This window comes from Mauremys mutica, chromosome 7 (assembly GCF_020497125.1).
Source record: "Mauremys mutica isolate MM-2020 ecotype Southern chromosome 7, ASM2049712v1, whole genome shotgun sequence".
Classification (NCBI taxonomy): domain Eukaryota; kingdom Metazoa; phylum Chordata; order Testudines; family Geoemydidae; genus Mauremys; species Mauremys mutica.
In genome coordinates, this window is record NC_059078.1 from 63,187,129 (window position 1) to 63,199,969 (window position 12,841).

Below are 12,841 nucleotides of genomic sequence, written 5' to 3' on the forward strand. Positions count from 1 at the left end.
TTAGAAGGTCTGTTTCTAGAAGTGTATAATATATAACTAAACTGTTGTTATAGGTAAAGTTAATAAGGTTTCAAAATGTTTAAGAAGCTTCATTGAAAATTAAATTAAAATGCAGAGCCCCCCCAGACTGGTAGCCAGGGCCCAGGCAGTGTAAGTGCCACTGAAAATCAGCTCGCGTGCCACCTTTGGCACCTGTGCCATAGGTTGCCTACCCCTGAGCTAAGACATGGTTTCCTTTGTTCTGGGTTCTGTCTGCATTCAGAGAAGCAGGACTTTGTGCATTCCTCATAAATCAACAAGACTGCATCAAAGAAAACAACAGAGTCCATCAATTTCTGTTTCCAAGTGGAACATCCCCAGGGCTCAGAAATTTGACTAGCCACTTGGGTTGACAAAAGGCAACACAGTTCCAAACCATTTCCTCCCTCCCAGGGCTGTGTGGGGTTAAGGAGCAAACATTTCTAAAGCACCCACGAACAAAAGGCACCAATGTTGCATTCCTTTATGTAGTTGGCATGTAATAAAACCAAGGCACAGACATGGGAAAGTGAGTGCAGTGAGGGTCTGGGCTTGCTCCAGCTGACATCAATGGCAAAGTTCCTTTCAATACCAGTGGTGCTGGATCTGTCCCCATGGGGTGACCAGGCTGCAGGGCCGCCCAGAGAGGGGGGCAAAGGGGGCAATTTGCCCCGGGCCCCGGGCTCCGCAGGGGCCCCCAAGAGAAGAGCGGAGGCTCCCGCCTCCGCCCCTCTCCTGGAGCCTCAGCGTCTCCAGCGGGGCCCCTGAGCCCCGCCCCGCTCAGAGCGGCGTGGGGAGGGGGCGGGGCAGCTGCCTCCGCTCGGCGTGGAGCTCACAGCCCCGCCCCCTCACCACGCGGCTCTGAGCGGGACGGAGCTCAGGCCCCGCCGGAGACGCGCTCGGTAAGAGGCCGGGGCCGGGACCGGGGCGGGGGCGGGACCGATGGCGGGGGGGAGGGGCGGGACCCGCCAGGGGCGGGGCCGGGGCCGGGACCGGGACTGGGACCGGGACCGGGGGGAGCGGGACCCGCCGCCGCTGCCGCCAAAGCCGAAGCGCAGCCCGGTCTTCGGCGGCGGGGGGCCCCTTCTGTTCCGGGACCCGCCGCCTAAGGGCCCGGAAGGCCCGCGGCGGGGACCCCTCCCCCCGCCACCGAATTACCGCCGAAGACCGGGCTGCGCTTCGGCGGCGGTCCCGCTTCGGCGGTAATTCGGCGGCGGGGGGCTCCCGCCGCGGGTCTTCGGGGCACTTTGGCGGCGGGTTCCGGACCGGAAGGGCCCCCCCGCCGCCAAAGACCCCGGGCCCCCGGAATCCTCTGGGCGGCCCTGCCAGGCTGTGAAAGATGAGCATCTTGGCTTTTTAGAGGGTGAATGGTCCTAATCCTAGAGAGTCTTGGATTTGCCAGCCAACACCCCGTTCTCTCACTTGTTACTGGTATTTAAAGTCCAGGCTAATAAAGGCCTTTGATGTACCCAGTGCTGGCTGCAGTTGCAATTACTGCATTTACTGTGTGAGCGGCAATCCCTGTTGGATTTTCCATCCCACTAACCTTCCAGTTTTGATGATTCACTAGGGACTCCAGCCAAGACCATTGTGTGGAGCCCCAATGAATGAGCATCAGGGATCTTGCTGGTGGCTCAGGGGGACACAATTCTCTTCTCCAACCCAGAAACAGAGCCGGGGACCCCCATGTTGCTGCTCCGTGGGCTGTCATGGCAGCTGCTGCCCCCATGCTTTCACTGCTAAGAAGTACTGGCTATGGGATTATCACCAGTGTAATCTGCTGGACATGGCCCTGCCTTCTCTGAACACTGTCAGAGGCAGACCCTCTATGGGTTACACGACTCATGGGTCCCCTGGTTCTTGACAGCCAAGAGGAAGATCAATCTAGAGCTGAGCAAAAACTGGAGTTTCTGTCCTGCAAGAAATTCTGGTATTTCCACATTTGGTTGGTTGGGTAAAGAGCAAAAGACACAACACATTCCCATCTAAGTCACTGGCTGCTATTCAGCTCAGGTCAGTAAAGAGTGCAAACCACTGTAGGATGATTGTGTAAGTTGGGGAGGGGTGGGGCTCTATCAGAAAGCCATCTCCAGCACTAACAAACTAGCCTTTACAAAGTCCTCATTCATTTCTCTTCATTTAGTTGACTCTATTCCAAGCTGTGAGTGAACCAGAGGAACAGATAAAACCGCTGTGATCACAAATGGTTTATTTCTCATGTTAGCATGCATGGTTTCATGTGGTTTTTCAGTGACATGGTGCTGCTAATACACCACATACAGACACTTGATGAAAGCAGCCTCTTTAAATACAATGATTAACTTCAAAATACATCCTTATCTATGACTCCTTGTATAATTCATTTGAACCATCACAAAGGCTATTAACTTCCCTCCCCTTCATTAGTATTTACTGGGTTTTTAACTCAAAACATGCAAAGCTCAAAGTCCAATAGGACTGTTGTAAGCTACATGACTTAGAGCATATACATGTTGAGTGAGTTTTGTACTATCCAAAAATGCCATAAAACTTTTATAGTAGGAAGGGTCAAGTTAGATACACAGATTTTTATTTCATGCCGTAATTTCTTGTTCAAGAAAGACTTGAAACCACAAGACATTTGACCCTTCTGAATTAGGCTTATCCAGGGAAACTAGATGCGCTAAGACTTGCTACTCCATGAGGAGGATTCAGGGACCTGAGCATGGTTTTAAAGACACTTGCTTTTGTAAGTAGCAAGAGAAGGTGACTACAAACAAAAGGCTTAGGCTAAAGAGCACTTTTAGCAATACGCTTTTAACTGGCAGAAAGAAAAGCATCTGCAGCAGCAAAGATTAAAGTAGGCAAACCTACAAACCCGCAGAAAGGATTCGACAGACTGACTTAAAAGCAATCTGATCTTACAACAGTATGTGCTCTGTCTTTCTTTATTTAGTTTTAAAGACACTCTTGTCTTGAACTAGACAAAAGAAGAGAAGACGTCTGATAGGAGCCTGAATTGCCATTGTCCTGAACCTTGCATACCAAAATATCAGAAATTTCCCATCTTGAATCAAGATGAAAAGTTGAACCCTTGAAAATTTTATGAGCCAGAAAGCCAAACACAGGAGGGGGGGGATCAATTAAAAGGTTTTGTGTGGATAATTTTGAAAGGTTCCATTCAGTTTTCAACGTTTTTTTTTTAGTCAAAATTTACTAAAATGTAATTTTTTACTCAAAATACTGAAACCTTCCAGTTCAAAAATATTGAACCAGGACGGCTTGACAATTTCAACATCCCCCCCCCCCCTCCCAGAACTTTTTCAAGTCAGGAGATTCATCAGAAGTGACCCTTTTTTTGGGAAGTTTCATTTTTGATGAATCAGCATGTTTCTAGGTAAAAAACCAGGTTGTTACAAAATTCCCCACCAGCTCAAAAATACACTCATGACAGTGAGCTCACTGTGTTTAGCTCTGTGTCCCGCACCATTGGTCTCCATGGCACTTTGCAGGGCACTTTATAGGTACAATCCTGCACCGGGCAGATGCTGATGTAAGAACTTGATCCTGCAAACACGGACATTGGTGTCATGTTGGGTGCAGTGGGATTATCCCTGTGGGTGACGCGAAGCATGTAAGCAAGCGCTGGCAGGAGTGGAGCCTCAGTGAGACAAATGGAGGCACTCAATGACATCAGGTGATAAGGGGAGAGAGAGGTAAGTCTTGCAAGGCGTGAGGCTATTATAGGGTGCCACATACCTCAGGGCAGCTCCCTTCTCCCACTGTTTGTCTGCTGGAAGAAATGTATCAGTGGCTGGCTAGAGTCAGGCTGGTCATAGCTGCAGGACATCTCCCCCTCCCCCCACAGGACATCTGTGACTGAATATGGGCCCAGTTCTGCCGTCAGTGGAGTAGGAGCAGGCCCATTGTGCACCACATGGCAGAGATCAGCAAGGTGGAGGAGGAGAATTCTGCTTTATAATTTCTCTCCTCTGTGCACAGATCAGCCCTGACCCTGCCTACACCTGGTTGATTGAGCGGTGACAGTTTTGGGTGTGTTGGTGCCAGTTCAGGGCAGTATTTCTGCACTCGGGGGTGCAGGAGGGAGCTGATAAACTGTCACAAAGTGATTTCTATGGAATGACTAAGACCTTTCCCATTGCTTTATTAAGCCCAGGGTTACAGGCCTGGGCTGCCGGAGTTTTCCCCTGCCTTTAACTCCAGTAATTAGCAGCGGGGTGTAGGGAATGCTTCAGTTCTAGCTGGTGGCTTCTCTCTGAGATCAGTGCATTGGCCATGTGTATAACTGCACAGAGGCAGTTTATCATTCTAAGAGCACATCACTAAAACACCAGCCAGAGAGTATGAAAAACAAGATGCTAAGTGCAGTCAAAGGGGCGCCACACCCAGTCTGCCCCTGTAGATCCAGCCCAAGAGGTCACCCTCTTCTCTCACTGTGTGGTCAGCGGGCAGCTGCCCTCACTGGAGATTCCCCGAGGGCACAGTTGTGCTGACAGGGACCTGTCAAATGGGCAAGAGGACTTGGGGTGGAGGCACTCTGCACAGCACTACTCCTCCGCAGTGGCTGACCTTCGCAGCTAGATACCACTGGGGGCACGGGGCAGCCAAGGATGAAGAAGGAGCTAGGGCAGATGAGCAGAGGACACTGCACCATGGTGTGTGACCTGCACTTCAACTCAGGAGGTCTGGTGCTAATCCCAGCTCTGCCATTGACTGGCTGGGTGAACTTGGGGAAACCAATTCCTCTCACCTTAGTCAGAATGTGAGCTTTTTGGGGCAGGGCATGTCTCAGGGCATGCTGGGTGGGTGCAGTGTCTGGCCCAATGGGGCCCTCAGCTCACCCAACGCTTTTAAGTTCTCATGAAAATGAAAATAGTAAAGAACCATAGAGCAGCTCCCTGGGAGTACAGGAGACGGGTGGGATGCTGGGATGGGTAGATGGCCTCTGTGGGTCTGTGATGGCTGGTGTTCCTTTGCACACCCACGCCTGTATGTGGGCTGAACAAGGAGGAGCTGGGTTGAGCTAGCACAAGATTAATCATGTCATTACACCAGCGTTTCACACTTTCTAGCAGAGCTGGTCAAAAATGGGAATTATTGTCCAGCAAAAATGCCAATGCCACTTTCATTTTATTTGACATTTTTCATGGATTTTTCATTTCAGTAACGTTGTTTCTTTGGATTAGTTACTAAATGAGAAATGGCATTAGACCTGGATTTGAATCATATTCAAATGTTTTCAGTTTGGGGGTTTACCTGGGGGTCTTCTCCACTTTCTCTCTCCTTTATCACTACCAAAAAATATTTTTTTTCTTTTTGAATCAAAGTAAATTGCATAGAGAATATTTTAAAAGAAAATGGAATGAAATTAAAATGAAAATTTTCATTTTGACAAAAAAAAATTAAAAGTTTCAAATGCTCCTAATGTTTTTTTGCCAAACGCTGATAGTGGTTGACAAGCTGTTTTCTGTCAAAAAGCCTTTTCAACCAAAACAATCTGACCAGCTCATGTAGGCTACACTTGAAGGCACTCGGTTGTGATTAAGTGCAGTGATTAACACTGTGATTGTTATGACTATAAACACTAGACGGGCTAGATCAATGTGTCATGTTATTCTTATGTGGTGCTATTATGACGTCAAAGGTAACTCAACCAAACATAACCCTTCCTCTCTGGCTAATTTTCAAGCTGCAATTCTATTGGTTGAAATGAGCCAGTGGTGTGCGGGGACTCTCTGTGTGACAACTCTCTGTTCCTTTTGGTGTATGACATGGCCCCAGCTGTCACTGCCCTCCGGGGTCCATGGCCGCATGCTGCCCCTGCAAACAGAGGCTGCCCCATTGCTTTCTGTGCTGTAATTCATCCAGGAGCTGCCGCTAGCCAGAGCGCTCCCTGCAAACCCACTGTGTGCAATAGGCATTAATACACTTGAGAGCTTGTTTCACATCTGAGCACCTATTTTCAGTGTCTTAAATTACAGTGTCAGTGTCATTTCATTGTAGCCAGAAGGAACAAGTCAACATATGGCATTCCAGCCAGCTGACTTTCCAGGGACCTCACCACACCCTGTGAGCTAATGCTTGGTGTTTACTTTGTCTCTCTGTGTTGCTAAACAGAAGTGTAGGAATGCTGCTCTCCCAGTGAATGCCTGAGCTGTTCCCCAGCAAGGACGCTAGGCTAGCCTCACTTGTTAAACTCTCCTTCTGACAAATCGTTTTGGAGCTGGGCCTGACAAGCTGCCTGGGCTGTAAGTGCTGCTGGATTGGTTCCCAAAGCTTTCTGGTGTAAATGGGAAACAGTGGCAGACATGCACACCAATCACTGCCTTTTACTTTATAAAGGATGGCTCCAGATCGTCTGCAGCTATCAGGGCTGACTTCCCAATATCAAAGCCATATGGGAATAGGAAACCGCTGGCAGCTGCTGTTTGCTCTCTGGCCTGCCACCTAGGGGACACAGGCTAACCTGCAGCAACAGCTCCTACCCGCAGTGTCTCTGGTTACTCTGCTCTCACTCCTCTTGGCCTAGGAATGTTTTCTACCAACAGAGAATGGGAATGAATAATTCAAAGAGAGAAATGCAGCCAGCATGATACAAACAGCCGTGTAGGTTTGCTCTGCATTTGGAGAGCAGTGAACTCCAACCTCCAAGGGAATGATTCCCAACAGCTGTCCCCTTCCTTGGTTCCCAGGGTCTTGCATTTTACCAGGGTGGGGAGTATCTAGTGGCCAGTCTCTCCGACATGTCTTGCTGCTGGGGATCACTTCCCCCATCCTCAGAGGAACCAGGCAGCCGGGATGAGTTTGGCAGCTGTGTACACCCCTCATTTCAGACGTCACACTATGGCTGGCTGGGAATTTTTTGACAAAACTTCTATCAGTTGGAAATCACTGAGTCATTGACACCAAAACTCTTTGCAGGAAAAGGCCACTATTGATACATTTCCCTGTCAAAAACAATTCAATAAAAACAAGTTTTGAAATTGTTGAAATGTCCCAAACAGGTTGTTTTTTTGTTTTAAAACAAATTTTTTCCTTTGGAAACGCATGTTCTTAGTAAAAAAGAAAAGTAAAAAATGAAGGTCAAAACGTTTTAGATGATCAGAATGAAACATTTTAATTGACCTAATCTGATTTTTTTTTGTGGGGGGGGAGGTCAGTTCATATTTTCTCCCCACTTTGGACAATTTGTGAACCACTTTCAAAATCTTCACAGTCCGCACGGCTTGTGAAGAGTTTCTGAGGGTTGAGTGCGTCTGTGGTTTAATTCAAATGTTTTGCACAGCATCAGCTCTGATGGCAGCTGGGGAGCGAGCAGCAGAGTGCGTGAGACGCTGAGCAGCACAGACCCTGCAGGAAGCAAGCAGCCTGATGATGGTTAGTGACCAGTGCCTGCATTCAAGCAAGCTGGCATTCTCAGCCCAGCTCCCCCACTGATTCATGGTGTGATTGTCCCCTCTGTCTGCCTCATTTTCCCTTGTAAAATGAGGATAAAATACTCATCTCCCTCACAGGCTTGCTAGGAAGCTATGGTCATTACTGCTGAAAAAGCACATTGGATGAAATAGTCTACGGAAGGGGGGAATATTCTTGTTGGACTGTCCCCAGCAATACTGAGGAAGACAAAAATAATTTCTCGTTCAAAAAGGAATTATTTGGGGGAAGTTCTATGGCCTACATTATACTGGAGGTCAGACTAGATGGTCACAGCAGGTCCTTTCTGGCCTTAACATCTGTGAATCTACAAAAAACTGAACCTCTGGATCTGATTCAGAGACTCTTGACTCATGTGAGTTATCCATGGATCTTCAAAGGTATTTGGGCTCCTAATTTTCACTGAAATCAGATCCTTGAGGATCTGGCCTGGACTACTCCCATACGCAGGCTCAGCCTGCAAACAGAGTGTGTGTTGGGTTTTCCAGTGACAGAGTTTTAAACTTCAGACCTGAAAAAGAAAAAAGGGCAGCAGGAATGTTAAATGTGTCTGTTTTCTAGTGAGCGGAGTAAACAACCTTTTATGTTCAGCTCAGCCCTGTGGCAAACGGACCCACTTGTATACACCTTTGACCACGGAGCTCAACAAGCGTGCAGCAATCCATGGACATACGGAATCTCCCCCCGAGCCCGCGTTCCTGCCACTCTGCCAGACACTCACCGCAACGTGCGCAACATGTTGCAGCTTGGCCCATCGCCCTAGGTTGTATTAGGCATATGTCACATTCCACTAGGGGACCCCAAAACAGTAGGACTTCCCTGGACAGCTTGGAGTTCCTCACCATGCATGGAAATGACCGCACGGGTGTACAGGGAAAGTGTGTTCCAGGATGCCCTGAAGGCAAGCATTGATGGAAGGGGCAGGGAAGGCCTGTCCCTCCACAGGCTGTCGCCAGTGTGCCCCAGCAGCTGAGTGATGGGTAGAATTCTGTGAAAAGAAATTGTACTGATGGGAAAACATCCAGCATTCGCAGGTTGGTGGGGAGGGAGAAATGGACAGAAGGCTGGTTTTGAGCAAAGAGGGCCAGACGCCGAGGGAGGGGTCTGACACCCTGGTCATGGAAAGTTGTGTTTGCAGCAACAAGGGAGCTTTTCCCACCCAGAAAAACATCCAGCAAACTCCTTCCCAGATTCAGCGCCAGGGCAGCGTCTCCCCCCATTCCCCAAAGCTGTGTCTGCCAAAGGGAGCTGCAGTGCCTTGGCACGGCTAAAACAGATGAGGATTTGTCAAGTGAAAGGGCTCCGTTTGCCTGGCTCTGGGCTGGGATCACTACAGGGTCTCCAGCCCCAAATGTTCACAAACTGCAAGTTGGGCCCCAGAAAAATCATGACATGTTCTAAAAATAATAATGTTTGAAAATGATTTGTCTTCTGGTTTTTGTACCTTCAGGCTGCACTCAGGTTGTGATTTCAAGCTTTTCTATGCAACCAGGACTTTCTTTCTTTCTTTCTTTCTAAAAAAAGAAAGCTACAACCCTCACATAACAACATGATTCCAGGAGCTGGCTTTAAAACACCAAATAGTGCAAGACCCACAATAAAATTACAAGGATTGGCAGCATGAGTACCAGCTTGGAGAGGGATGCGCAGGCCTCAACATCCCAGGGTTGGTGCTAAGTGGTGTTCCCTCGGCCAGTGCTGCACCTCCTCATAGCTGCCTTGGACTGGCAGGGTAGGACACATCACCTCAGGCCAGCAGGAGAGGGGAAAGCCCTCTCCTTAAAGAGCGCTGCATGGCAGGCGCTGGCCTAGGGCTGAGCATTGGACAAAGGGCAAATCAAGAATTGCATTTGTGGTGGCTAATGATTCAAGGCTGGAGGGCAGGCTTAGCGCCCCCCCCCCCCGCCCCCAGCAAAGTCTCAGCTGTGTCAGCCATGCCCTAGGTACTGTATTAGCGCCTGGTTGTCAATGGTGCTGTCCCAGTTCATTCCACCAGGGGACCTGGCCCCACATGTAGTGTGTGCAGCAGGAGGTGCTGCCATCTGCTGCTACCCAGGGACCCTGGTGGCATTGACGTACCAGTGCTTGGAGGTTCCAGTGGCTGTTATACCCCACACTGCCACAGGGGGGTGCCCAGTGGCACCTAGAGCAGTTTGGAAACAATTGTTTTGTTAGTTTGTTCAAACTTTGGGGCTGGAAAATAATGTCTTTTGTAGGAAATTTTCCCAATGAAATGGGGCAAAGTTTGTTTCCTTTCAGTTCAAATAGAATTTTTTGTTTCAGGTTTTGGAAATAAAAATACATAAACATACATCCAAATTTCAAAACTTGCTCCCTCCGCTCCTCCCTTTCTTGCCCCTTCAGTCCATTTTTTGCCACGGGATGGACTAGAATGAATGGCGTGTAGGAGGGATTTCTTTCCTTTCTCTTGTTTCTCCTTTTGTTGCTCTGTGACTTTTCCAATGGGCGAGAAGTTACAGAGCAGCAAAAGGAAAATGGAAACAAAGAAAAAGCAAAAAGTGGAAAATAAAAAACTTTCCCTGTCCAGTCTGTCACGATCAGGGAACAAACGGAGACGGAGAGAAGGTGCATGCAGGGGGCCCCAATCAGCCATGCCCAGTTCAGTCTAGCCCTTCCCTCAGGCAGGGCCCTGTTTATTCGCCAATCTGCACAAAATGGAACATGGAATCATAACATAAAGCAACAGTTCAGTTCCCAGCCTAGATCGTGGGGTCCTGTGGCCCCTGTCAGGTTAATGATTAGGACCTTCCCAAGCCCAGAGGGATCTGTAGAGTGGGTGGCTGCTGGGTAGGTAGGTGGAGCCACAGGAGAGTGCACTCCCAGTCCTCTTCCGGCCCCAGGTCTCCTCAGAGCTGGGACCCTCCTTTATAACCCCCAGCTAAGACCCATCCAACCCAATCAGTAACTGCTATCCCTCTGGGTCAGATGATTCTCAGCTCTTGCCTGCCAGGCTCCTCCTCAGAAGGCCCATCCCCAGCATATACAGGGCACAGTGACAAATGGAAAAACTGCTGAAATTCTGACATTTTAAGCTTGGTTTTTGAAAACTGAAACTACATTGTATTTTATGCTCTTTTTCCTTTGGTTTTGTTTCACTTCAACATTCCCCGAATCACTTGGTGAAAGCGACATGTTTTCGAGGGAAATGTTTGAACATTTTTGATCAGCTGTCATGGGGCTGTCCACAGCTGTCCACAGCTGGCTCAAGTGCCTTGGCAGAACTCATGTGCTGGGTGGTCTCAGCTGCTCTGGGTGACCCAGGAGGCAGAAGGGAGGGGAGGAGCTAAGGGTGGTGGTGGTGGGGTAAATGGCATGTTAAAGACCGTGGCTAAATGCAAGGGGTTGTGACTTCCACTGACACCCGAAAAAAGCAGTGATGAACTCAGAGTGGCTAGAAACACGGATGGAATGGTATGAACAGAGGTTCCTAGGAAACGCTGCTCTTGCCTTTGGGGGAAGTAGCCCCATACACACATGCTCTGGGGAGTGGAGGAGCCTGAGTAGTGGGCAAGGCGCGAGATGAGGCGAGATGTGGGGCAGCAAGGGGGACATGAGTTTGACGTGAAATCCAGCTGCACAAATAACCAGTGTGATTCCGGGCTGCGTGCTGTGATGGGCTCCCATACGGCCTGCTGGGCGCGCATGTTCAATGGAGGAGGAGCTGTGTTGCCACGTACAGGTAAGCGAGGTTCCAGGCGGAAAGCCATGTTCTGAGGATGCAGAGTGTTGGGTCTATCTTTGCTGGCGGCAGTGTGGTCTGGTGTTTGTTGCACCCTGATTTGTCATGCTCTGGGGCAGAAGAGTGGTGGAGCCCCCTCTGGACTATGGCACGGCATCCTGTGCACCTCCATGCCCTGGAGAAAGGTTAGAGCAGAGCAACAGGAACTGGGGGCATCTGATTATAGGCAAGAGCAAGGGTTGGATTTCTGAAAGCACCTAGATGATTTAGCCACACAAGTGCCCCTGGAGGTCAGTGGGAGCTGCGGGAAGCGGCAGCCAGCATGTCCCTGTGGCGTGCGCCACTTCCCGCAGCTCCCATTGGCTGGGAATGGCAAACCGCGGTCACTGGGAGCTGCGGGCGGCCATGCCTGTGGACGGTCAATGTAAAGAAACTGTCTCACGGCCTGCCAGCGGATTACCCTGATGGGCCACATGTGGCCTGCAGGCCACAGGTTGTCCACCACTGCTCTAGATAATGGAGGACAGGCACGAATCCCATGCAGGGTGAGGAAGTGTTCAGGGTAGTGCCCAGATCTAAACCTTGGAGCCGTGGTATCAAACAAAGCTGGGGCATTTGGGCCCAGTGTTGGGAAGCAGCTCCTGAGGGCTCAGGGTGTGAAGCTGTGGGAGGCCTCTGCCCCCAGGAGTGGGGCCACCCCTCCAGCCTGTGGCATGTGCAACCAGATAGGACACTACCTTTGTAAGAGTGGATGGTGGAGCAATGCCCCCTGGCACCAGGGGATACCCAGCCCAGCCACCCTCCCACCCCAGGCACATGCTTTCTCCAACTTCTGGGGCACATGACGTCACCTCCTCCCTGGCTGACTTGTATCACGTGATGTCGTGGTGCAGTTGGTTGGTTGGTGTCACGTGACATCACACTCTGGCAAGCCAAACACAGCCACGAAAGAAGCATCTGATTCACCTAAACACCTAGCCCTTGATATCTGACTCCATGCCTGCATCTCTCATTGCCCACACACACTTCCATGGCTTTTACTGAGACGACACACTCAACCCAGCCATGCAGGGGGACAGCATCCTACCCAGCACTCCCTCCAGCACTGGCCTGAGTTTGCTTTTAGTTGAAAGCTGAGACAGTCTCTCCACTGAACTGGGAACAGCCCCAGGCGAGTCTGAGGCAGAAATTGCTCTAACTACGGATGCAAACATTGCAACCACAACAGCCAGAAAAATAATGACATGGGGACTCAGTGTTTATAAAACAAGAAAATTACAAAGTGATGATAAGCGAGTGTCTTGAACTATGCACAGATCTTCAAATTGCATATTACAGCTGTTGTGCCAGTAACAGGGATGAGCATTCAGGCTGCTAAAACTTTCCATCATAACCACCGGTCAGCACACACTCATCTCTTCTCAAACATTCCCAGCCAGGGTGAAATTCCCAAGCGTGATCACTTCCCATAAATAGCTTTTTTCTCCCTTAACTTTCAGTAAACTCTCACCAGCCACTTTTGAGCCACTAGAGGGAAAATATCAGAGGGGTAGCCGTGTTAGTCTGGTTCTGTAGAAGCAGCAAAGAATCCTGTGGCACCTTATAGACTAACAGACTTTTGCAGCATGAGCTTTCGTGGGTGAATACCCACTTCTTCGGATGCAAGTAGTGGAAATTTCCAGGGGCAGG